A 12166-nucleotide genomic window follows, 5' to 3' on the forward strand; every position below is an offset into this window, starting at 1 on the left:
GTGTGTGTGTGTGTGTGTGTGTGTGTGTGTGTGTGTGTGTGTGTGTGTGTGTGTGTGTGTGTGTGTGTGTGTGTGTGTGTGTGTGTGTGTGTGTGTGTGTGTGTGTGCGCGCGCGCGTGTGTTGTAGCCTTGGTAACCAACATTTCCTGAGCCGTATAGGCACACTCGTACAGTATATGTCACAGTGAAATCCATTGGCAGGTTGATTTAGTGCCACCTTGACGCAGTGCTGCACTTCACCTATTGACACAGTACCACTCAGATACACTGTGACATTCAGACATTGCATCGCGTTTGTCAGATACATGTTCTAGTTTTGTATAGAGAAATGGTGTATCTGTACGTTTTCCGACTGCCATGCTCCACTTTGGGTCATAGGTATCACGATGTGTGCATTCTTTCATCAACTGTGATCAGAGTGAGTTGTGTCTGACAACCACTGGCCCTACATTGTCTGAATGCATTGCAGCCTTTGATAAACTCAAACCTTGTAATAAATCAAAACAAGAAATACAGCATGAACACTGAACCTACACAGTCAAAAAAAGGGAGTTTAAAATCAGACACGTGAGGATTGTATTGTGTTGCGATTGGACCCCATATGTCTCAGTTGTCTGAAGCTTTAAATATCTTTTCAGTTATGCTGTGGCCTTTTATCTACAGCATGTGAACTGAAGTGGGTTTAAGAGGTGAAATCAACCAGTAATCATAGCTATCATCTGGGGACGTCCAGGTATTATTCATAAACTGTGTGTGTGTGTGTGTGTGTGTGTGTGTGTGTGTGTGTGTGTGTGTGTGTGTGTGTGTGTGTGTGTGTGTGTGTGTGTGTGTGTGTGTGTGTGTGTGGGTGGGTGGGTGGGTGGGTGGGTGGGTGGGTGGGTGGGTGGGTGCGTGTGTTTGTGTGTGGACGTAGACTGAAGATAAATATCCAGAGAGCTGATATGTTTATGCACATGACAAATGTTCTGCCCCTAAATGCAAATTTGGGCAATGAACGACTGTGTGTGCGTGCGTGTGTGTGTGTGTGTGTGTGTGTGTGTGTGTGTGTGTGTGTGTGTGTGTGTGTGTGTTCCACGCTAGTACCAACTGTCTGTTTCTCGTCTTTTTGTGCTTCACAGTTGCTGGTTTTAGTACATGGCTACTGAAACTTCCTCATCTCATGCATGTCTCACCCAAAAGTGTGGTAAACAAACAGGAGAAGGGTGCACACCAGTATTGATGAGGTGCTGCTGACCTTTAGTAAATACGTCTAAAAGAGGCCACACACTCATTGCCACGATGCAGGATTTATTCAAAGAACACCAACGCAAAAACAGTCAAACTACTTGCTTGCTACGCTTGAGCTTTAGTTTGGCTATTTTTGCTATTCATTGCATGACAAAAAATATAGTGCTTAAAGGGATAGTTCACCCAAAAAATGCAAGGCATGAAGCCTTGAATTGATGGATATTTTTTGTTTTTTGTCGCATTCCTAAGCCTAAGACCGGCGGAAAGATGCTGAGACCGGCCACCGCCGGTCATCAAATTATTGGCTTAGGAATGCGACAAAAACTAAAAAATATCCATGAATTCAAGTCTCCATGGGGTGTGTAATCGATAGAAAAAAGTCATTTTGGGGGTGAATTATCCCTTTAAGTGGTTAATTGATACATTGACCGCGCTATTGACTAAGTCAACATTAGGGATACTGTTGTGTCTCCTTAAGCAGGCTATATGGCTATTATGTCCAACGGTTACTTACACATTAAGATGGTGAGCTTCGTTCTCTGCAGGTCTGTCACATAGGGTGCATCCACACATGAGCGTATGCTGACGGCAAACGCTACGCTTACGCTACGCTAGCCCCGTACACACCCATGTTAAGTTAGAAACCGGAAGTTCCGGTCCGGTTTTTCCTATAACATGGGTGTGTACGGGGCTAGCGTAGCGTTTGCCGTCAGCATACGCTCATGTGTGGATGCACCCATACTGTAACTGAAATGCCTTGCATCGCCTCAACAGTTCAACATTTCGTCCAGGTGTCAGTATATACTAATTGATAATCACAATATATGACAGATGACTAAAAGCTTGCCTTGCTCCCCATCTGGCCAATGCGACCAGCAGCAGCATCACTACGCCTGGGCATAAACTCAATGAGGGATTGGAGGCGCTCCACAAACACAGGATCACTGGACCACCACGCTGCTGACTAAGTGCTTCCCACACAGTCTCCTATGTGTGTTTTGGCTGCAGTCGGACTTCTGCTCCAGATAGTTCGTCACGCCGTCCCTCAGATGCTCGAGATTGCTTGGATCGAGATCTGATGACTGCTTTGATGAGCCAGCTGTGAGTCCAGCCGTGTTTGTTGTCAGCTGAACCGATCTTGGACAGCCTTGTCTTCGCGTGCGTGCGTGCGTGCGTGCGTGCGTGCGTGCGTGCGTGCGTGCGTGTGTGTGTGTCTGTGGGTAGTAGCCTTGGTAACCAACATTTCCTGAGCCATATAGGCCCTTAGGACATAGGCCCATTTCCTGTGTCCGTATAGCGCGAGGCAGCTTGACATTTACACCCTGTGGACATGACACTCGTATATGTCACAGAGACTCACTTAACCCCAATCCAACCCTCAATGCTGAGTGACGAGCAGAGAGGCATTGGGAATTATTTTTTGTAGTCTTGGGTATGACTCGGCCGGGGATTGAACCCCGACCTCCCTGTCTCAAGGCGGACACTCTCTCCACACGGCCACTGAGCTGTTGGGGGCGGGGGAGAGGAGGTGCTGCCCCTTATTGGGGGGAAAAAGAGAAATCCATTGGCAGGTTGATTCAGCGCCACCTTGACGCAGTGCTGCACCTCACCTATTGACACAGTAACACTCAGATACACTGTGACATTCAGACATTGCATCACGTTTGTCAGATACATGTTCTAGTTTTGTATAGAGAAATGGTGTATCTGTACGTTTTCCGACTGCCATACTCCACTTAGGGTCATGGGTATCACGATGTGTGCATTCTTTCAGCAACTGTGATCAGAGTGAGTTGTGTTTGACAACCACTGGCCCTACATTGTCTGAATGCATTGCAGCCTTTGATACACTCAAACCTTGTAATAAATAAAAACAAGAAATACAGCATGAACACTGAACCTACACAGTAAAAAAAGGGGGTTTAAAATCAGACACGTGAGGATTGTATTGTGTGCGATTGGACCCCATATGTCTCAGTTGTCTGAAGCTTTAAATATCTTTCCAGTTCCATGCTGTGGCCTTTTATCTACAGCATGTGAACTGAAGTGGGTTTAAGAGGTGAAATCAACCAGTAATCATAGCTATCATCTGGGGACGTCCAGATATTATTCATAAACTGTGTGTGTGTGTGTGTGTGTGTGTGTGTGTGTGTGTGTGTGTGTGTGTGTGTGTGTGTGTGTGTGTGTGTGTGTGTGTGTGTGTGTGTGTGTGTGTGTGTGTGTGTGTGTGTGTGTGTGTGTGTGTGTGTGTGTGTGGGTGGGTGGGTGGGTGGGTGGACGTAGACTGAAGATAAATATCCAGAGAGCTGATATGTTTATGCACATGACAAATGTTCTGCCCCTAAATGCAAATTTGGGCAATGAACAGACTGTGTATGCGCGCGTGTGTGTGTGTGTGTGTGTTCCACGCTAGTACCAACTGTCTGTTTCTCGTCTTTTTGTGCTTCACAGTTGCTGTGGCAACCTACCTGCCTCGTTAGCATAATTTCTATCATTGTACTGTTGATGGTGATGGTTGCCGTGGTTACAAGGGGTATATTGCTAACGAGATTCCATCCATTCAGCGTTTCGTAAGAGATGGAACACATACCTTCGATCACGTCCACAGCTGAGAGCCAGATGGGGTTTTTGATAGACAGGGAAGAATACTGAAAACTTAACAAAACTGAAAGACTACAGTTATACTGTAAATATGAGGCTCTTAGAAGGAATTTACAGTACTGTGGCTTGTGCTTTGATTCGACACAATATTGGATTGTTTCTAAATAATTCACACGTCTCAACGAGGCAGCTATTGTATGTTTCTATTGTCAACAACATCATCATCCAAAATGTAGACCTTTTGTAATGCTATGAAGAGACAATAAGTTAATTAATACAGTGGCTGGCTGGCTGACTGGCTGGCTGACTGACTGACTGACTGACTCTTATCTGCATTTCTCTTTCATTAACCCTCCCCCCACACACACGCACACTCACACACAGGGATGTAAACATTAATTCTGGCACAGAACATGAGATAGTGACAGAATATGTTCACAGAGACACTGACTGACTGACTGACTGACTGACTAACAGTACGTTTTAACAGCGGGCGACTCTCGGGCGATGCCGGGCGACATCGTCCAAAAGATAAAGAAAATCCATCTTTCATCGCCCCCCCCCCCCCCCGCCCACTTCGCCCGATCACCGGCTCTCATAGACTTTCTTTATCTTTTGGACGATGTCGCCCACGATCGCCCGAGAGTCGTCCGCTGTTAAAACGCACCGTGACAGTTGATAGGTTGGAGAGAGTGTGAGTGATGAAGGACTGAAGTACAAACTATACCACAGGCAGGATGTATGTGGACTGAACTATGTGCACACAGTATTTGCACTGAACTAATTAGAGTCTGACATGGAGGTGTTGAGTGGAGGAAGATGAGGGGGCATAAGAGAAAGAACGGTGTGAAACAGACGAGACACAGAGAGAAGTGGATCAGAGCTAATGAGAGGTGCATGGGAGGTGAAGAGGGAGACCAAAAGAGGAGAGAGAGAAAGAAGAGACACTGCTCTACTCAATGCATACTGAAAAAATAAAGTGGAACTACTGCCAACTATACGACATCAGACACTTATTGCATAGATAGGCTACTTCCTACAAATAACAAACACCCACAACAGTCTGAAAACCTTTCTAATAATGAAAAACGTCTTGGTGAAGCACCGCAATGTGCAAACACGGCAGCAAAGATGTGTGAGCAGAAGGGGTGTGTGTGTGTGTGTGTGTGTGTGTGTGTGTGTGTGTGTGTGTGTGTGTGTGTGTGTGTGTGTGTGTGTGTGTGTGTGTGTGTGTGTGTGTGTGTGTGTGTGTGTGTGTGTGTGTGTGTGTGTGTGTGTGTGTGTGTGTGTGTGTGTCCAAGGCTAATCTCACAAACCACTTGACCAAACAGCACCAAATGTGTCGTGCACAATGCCAGGCGGAAGTAAGCCGGGGAAGAAAATTGTTTTACACTTGAAAATGTACCTAAAACTGAAAGGAAAATAATATATTAACATACTATATTTAGAAGTCAGTATGACGTCATCAACATGGAGGCCCATTATTAGACCCTGTCTAGTTTTGACTGTATATTGAGGTTGGGTTTATAATCCATTATAAATGTGCTTATAATGCATTATAGACCCGACCTTAGTATACTACCATTCATTGTACCTACTATTAAATGATTGTATGTTGTACATATTTCTTTTTACCTCGGCCTATATTTTTTATTGGATGCAACAAAAAAAAAATCACAATTGCCATTGGCAAAGTCATCATATTTTATGTTTCCCATTCCAGTAAAGCCACTTTGAATTGAATTGAATTTCATAGAGGGATGGAGGCGGGGTTGTTGTCTCGAGACACAGACAGCAGACACTTAATTTGATTAGTTGATCATTAGTCAGTCATCTTTTAATCTATAATAATGCACACGCTGTTTAATTTAGTTATCATTCAGTTAGAGGAATGCAGATTGGGACTAACGAGAGAGAGAGAGAGAGAGAGATGGATTTAAATGAGAAGGATTACAGACAGGAGAAGAGAGTGGGATAGGCAGAGATAATTGGAAGTGATGTGTAGTTAATTGGTCTGTTGTTTAACTGACATAAATGTATAAATGTATTGATTGACAGCTGAGATTGATTGATGAAAAGAGAGAGAGAGAGAGAGAGAGAGAGAGGTGTGGACCGGTGAAGAATGAAAGATTTCCAACAGGCAGGAATCAATGCATTTGGTACAAATAGTTGCTGTCAGGCAGAAACCTCACATCTTCATATCTTTTTTATGATTTTTTGTAAATTAATGCCCTACTACGTCGCACAAGACTGTTGCACAAAAGCAGTGAAAATAGCTGTTCTACACGAGCTTGTAGATCGGCTCTTTTCACAATTTTGTATTCTTTTTTAAATAGTAATAAAAAAGGAACGTTATTTTTTGGACACTCAAGATTTCCACCCGACATAGCGAAGAAATCGATTTTCAATCTATTCCTCTTAGAGAGATGGATGGATGAATGGATGGACAGACGGACGGACGTAAGAGAAGATGAGAGATGAGAGGATGAGGACCGAGGCCCCCAGAACCACGGTAGAACAGTGAAGCGGCCGTCACCTGGACAAATCTCGGATAGCAACACTTCCGCATTTAAAATGCTACTGCGCATGCGTCTACTGTTTGAAACCCTAGTACGCCTGCTCATTACTCTATGGCTTGCATGCTCTATTGGCTCCGATATCGGTACTTCCGGCAGACTTACGGGTGCATCAAACGCCACTGAGCATATTTCATTGAAATGAATAGCTGGGGGGGGGGGCGGGCCAGTCTGAGCTCTAGATATATCATAACTCTATGATGAGGACAGAGTAGGAAGGGGAAGTGGGGGAAGGACAAAGAGGAAGTGAAAGAGATGGGTTGAGAGGCTGGGACAGGGGGGAGGGGCAGAGAGGCAGGGTGGGTGGGTGGGTGGGAGAGAGAGAGTGAAAGATGAGATGGAGGAGGAGACCTGAGGGAAGGAGAGATGGAAGGAGAGAAAGAGAAGAGAGAGGGAAAAATGGGACAGGAAGCGTGAGGGCGTCGGAGACAGGCAGAGAGATGTCTTGAATACATTATTTATTTCCTTTCACCTTTATTTATTCAGCGAAGGCCGATTGAGAGCAAGCTCTCTTTTCCGACGACGCCCTGATTACAGCAAACCTATAACACAAAATGAACAGATACAAATTACAAGAGATAACAAACATTTTTTTTAGATTTCATAAGGCGCTGGTTCTCAAGCGTTTTCGTGCCAAGGACCCCCAAATTGATATGTATGTGGCCGTGGACCCTCTAAATGTTAATCAGATGTTAAGATAATCATCAATGCACATATTGAGTGTTAATTTAACTCAGAGAGTGCATTTTTACACTGTTAACCACTTTCAACCTATAGCATCCCTATTTTAGCCATGCCATAGTAGGCAAAAATGGTCAGAAATGGTCAAATATATATACATATATTTTCAAATAAAAATTGCATAAATAGCTAATCTACAAGTTCACAATCGTCATATCGCGATGAGCTGTGAGCTTTTATATCGGCTATTTGATAAGTAGGGCTTAAGAGTATGGAAAGAGACAGAGAGAGAAGGAGGACGAGAAAGGGAAGGGGGGTGGGTCCAGAATAGGTAGATGAGAGAGAAAGAGAGAAATAGGTGGGGGGAAAAAAGTGGCAGAATATGTGAGCACTGTGATTGATCCAAACTCAGGAAATCCTTGACTGAGTACAGACGTCGAGCTGCCACAGACTCCCGAGAGGAGACAGATTTTGCACCCACTGCACACAAGATGAGGCGGAAAACGAGCTGCGCTTTCTAACTACCTGCCAAGACATCAGAGACACATGCACTACTTCACTCAGATTACTGACACCCAAAAGAATATGAAAACAGGACTAATAAACACAAAAAATAACTCCCATCTGCTGGGTGAAGTACAGCAGTGTGCAAACACAGCGGCAAGATCTGTGAGCTGTTGTGACAGGAACAGGCCGTTCATTGGAATCCAACCACCTTAAAAAATGTCAATCATATCTGTGTATTCCTGCACTATCTACACTGTGCTGATCTTTTATATACAAGTACGTACAAACAGAGCAGAAGTGTCTATAAGCCAAAATGTATCCAGAATACGAACCCAGGTCTCCCGTACGTGTGAGCGCGAAACCCTCTAATGCTGAGCTAAGTCAGTTTTTGTATCGTGGTGTTGCACAATGTTTATGGACGGAGAGGTATGCCTGTAAGGCGAAAAGTATAGATGAGATGAATGCGTGTCTTTGACTACCTCAACTCACCTAGTGTATGCATAATGTGTCTTTTTCTTTGTTGTTAACTGAATTTTGTACTGCAGCTTTTAAGTCCTCGACTCCAAGACAAATTTCTCCTTTGCGAGACAAATAAAAGTGAATATTAGACGTCAGGCTTCATGGCAATACTTCTTGTCAGCTAGTGGTCCTGTACTTTTAGCAGCAAAGGCAAAACTTTTTGTTTGTATCTTAAAGGTTCTATGACATTCATTTTCACTTGTTTTATTTTTTTATGTTTTTTGGGCGTTTTATGACCTCAATTACACCCAAAAAATCTGAACTTTGAACATTCAGTGGATTTTCTGTGGTCTGGGGTTTTCTGAATAATTAGGCTGAAAAGTAATCTGAGCTTGGCCCTTCGACAGTGAGGTCACAGTCGATTAATCCCGCCCACTCTCCTCCTCGCCCCTCCCCTCCCCTATCCTTTCCTTTGGGGGGGCGGAGCAGAGGCGATGATTGACAGGCAAAATCCCTCACGACACCCGCAGGCAAAGATTTATTTTTTTCATTGCAGTTGAAAAGGCTTTAGAAATGTGAGAGAAAAACACCTGCCATGGATCAATGGAGTGGAATTTTTTGTTAAAACTTTCTGTACACGTTTGAAGGACCAAGACTTTTAATGTGTGGTAAAACTGAACGTCATGAAACTTTTAAGGTAATTCTACTTATGTTGCAATGTTACACTGCTCTGTTTACAAAACAAATTATTCGTTACCACCGAAAATGCAGGGTAAGACAATGTCGGGTCTCTGCTCGATGTAAAGTGTATTGAGAAGTAGTAGGCTACACACGTTTTTATTTTATTTATCTCTCACTTGCATTGGCATGTTTGAATGTCAATAAAGCCTCTTTGCGTAGAATACAATTGAGAGAGAGAGTGAGACACACACACACACACACACACACAAAGTGTGTAGTGTTACTATACTAGTTAGGACATCAACATTTTGGGACGTTGACTTTATGAATGCTGTTACAATTTCTTGCCATTTTTAACCGTAACCCTGAAGCTGAAAATAGTCAATGTACAAGCGTTGTGTGTGTGTACACATACACACACACACACACACACACACACACACACACACACACACACACACACGGATGAGTGGACTGATGTAGTCGTGTGTTGCTGTGATCACCGTGGACAAGAGGATGTGTTACGCAACCCTGATGGTATACTTATGCTTACTGGTTACCGTGGAAACAGAGTCAGCCGCTGGATAGGATGGCATTCTTTAACTCACTTTCCTGGTCTCCCTCAGGGCTTGTACTCGCCCCTCTCGCTGTCCGCGCGCGTGTGTGTGTGTGTGTGTGTGTGTGTGTGTGTGTGTGTGTGCGTGTGCGTGTGCGTGCTTCTCATCAGCTCCCTCTTATGACATTCAAAGATAGTGAATCTTGATATCATCAGCAGGTAAAGCAGAGGGATTGTCTTTAGCCACAGCTGAATGGTTAGAGAGCCTGGCTGGGAAGGCAAAAGTCCCAGGTTCGATTCCAGGTCTCAGCAAGAGTGGTTGATTAGTAGGCTAGGCTACTCACTTTTTTTTACTTACGTAAAAGTATCAATACCGCAATGTAGAAATATTCTGTTACAAGTAAAAGTCCGGAATTCAAAATTGACTTGAGTAAAAAAGCACAAAAGTATTGGTATCAAAATGTACTTAAAGGACCAAAAGTAGAAAGTACTCATTATGCAGAATTTGAAGTTTTCAAATGTATAAAATGTATACACATCTTTTGAAAATAGCAGCCTATAGCATGAAGCCTGATGATGCACTAGGTATTTCATTTAGTATTTCCCCAGGAGGGGTCACTCTTGGCCTGTTGCATTGATTACATGCCAGTGCATGTAAGGCAATGCCTTGTTCCTGACTTCATTTACTGATGACAGGTCCATCGCTTAAACATTTAAAACCTTCTAGTCTCCCAGGGGTCTAGACTCTGTCCCCTCTTTTTTTCTTTTTTTTTTTTCCCTCTACACCAAATCTCCTCACCGATAGCCGATCTACAAGCTCACAACGTTGTTGTGAGCTTGTAGATCTGCTATTTCTGCCGAATGTTTGCCCCAGAATAGGGACCCTATGTTTCCTGGTGATTAGTAGTTCTCCCAGAAACCTTGTTTTGTCATTGAACTCTTGCAGCAATATCAGAGCTGTTTGACACACAGAGCGTTTGACACAGAGACCAACTGCTGGCTGAGCAGGCCTTCTGCACAGCTTCTTCCAGAAGGATACGAGGGTCACACAGTCTTTAACAATAGAGACCTGCCTCCAGTGTTGGGCAGTAACGAGTTACTTTTAATATTTTACTGTAATATTATTATTTTACCCAGTAACGAGTAGTGTAAGGTATTATTTGACCAAAAACAGTAATATTATTACATATTACTATGTAAAATATAGTACATATTACATATTACTCAGGTTTTGTTGGCTGCCTTTTGAAAGTATTTTGTTTAAAATGTGAAGAGAGATTGCTGCTTTATTTCATACAGATATCAGTACATACATAGTGTCTCAGGTTTGGTTGGCTGCCTTGTAAAAAGCCTGTAGTTAAAATGTCAGGAGAGACTGCTGCTTTTTATTATTTGGTTGGCTGCCTTGTTTACAGTTTTCCACTTTGGCTGATTGTTGACTGGTGTAAGATTAATAATATGCTGTATTCTGTTTATGTATACGATACATACTATCAGTTTTGAGAGGCGGCAGCTAGTGTGTGCAGTGCAGATTGTTGATGTTGGATCATTCCTGTAAGGTAAATTATTGGTCCAAATGTGGAATATGCAGCAGGAAAATAGTTCGTAAGATGAGAGACTGTTTTTGTTTTATTGCCTTTTTGGCTGATTGGTGATTCTTAATATTCCAATAAATTGGATTCATGTTCTAAAAGGAGCTGGCTAAACAGATGGTGTTGTTGTACATCTCTTCTTTTTTTGCGGGTGGGCAAAAGTAATGTGTAATATTAATATATTACTTAATTCCAAGTAATAAGTAACATAATAAATATTATCACTTTTTTAAGGAGTAATATGTAATAAGCAAGTAACATATTACTCTCCTCAGTAATATTGCCCAACACTGCCTGCCACTTACAGTGTCTGGTGGCCACTATACTTTAACCAGACCTTCGATGATCCGTGGAAATGATCCACATCAACAGGTGCATCGCTATTCTGGGGGCGAATGTTTTGCGAAAATAGCCGATTTACAAGCGCTTGCAACGCGTTGTGCGGTATTTGAAGTAGGCCTATAGAGAGCAAAAAGGATCGGACGATGCAACAGGCACCTTTCTATTCCACAGATGGCCGCTCTACCTCCTGCGCTACTGTTGCCCCAGCTACTGCACCAATATGCACTGTGTGTCGTCAATAAAGCGCAGAAGCTTTAATTACAAAACCGTCTCATCAATTGTGTTTGCACAAGGACCCACACATAACCAATTGGCAGATGGGGTCCACACATAGTTTGTATACGTGCATCACTGAGTATGGACGAGTAGGGCTTTAAGTGGATTAAAGCCTTCCTCCCATGGAAGAAGGATGAGCCCATGGGGAAAGCCCCCCCGCGTTCATTCTTATTTCCTAAAGTCACTTGAATTCCCAAGATAGAGATCTACACACCCTCACACCAGCGAGAGACATGCATAGCCTGACACCACAGGAAGGACATACGCGCCCTCAGAGCAGAGAGGGTGTGTATATGGCTGTGTTCGGCTAACACACCCTGACAGCACTGTAGTGCAGCTCACTGGAGATGATGAAAGCACGGCTCCCTATCAGTGCAGCACGGAGTCCCATTATGATGATCCCGACATGAGCACTTTGCTTCTGCTGTTGACGTCACATTAATTACAATCATCAGTGGGAGAGAGGGAGAGAGGGAGAGGGAGAGAGAGGGAGAGAGGGAGAGAGGGGGAGGGAGAGAGAGAGAGAGGGAGAGAGAGCAAAGTGTGAAACAGATAAAGTACAGCTGACGCAAGAGCATTCTCCACATACTGTACACACAGTCACGCACGCGCGCGCGCGCGCGCGCGCGCGCACGCACGCACGCACGCACGCACGCACGCACGCACGC

This window comes from Gymnoscopelus microlampas, assembly GCF_963454915.1.
Source record: "Gymnoscopelus microlampas genome assembly, chromosome: 16".
NCBI classification, from domain to species: Eukaryota; Metazoa; Chordata; class Actinopteri; order Myctophiformes; family Myctophidae; genus Gymnoscopelus; species Gymnoscopelus microlampas.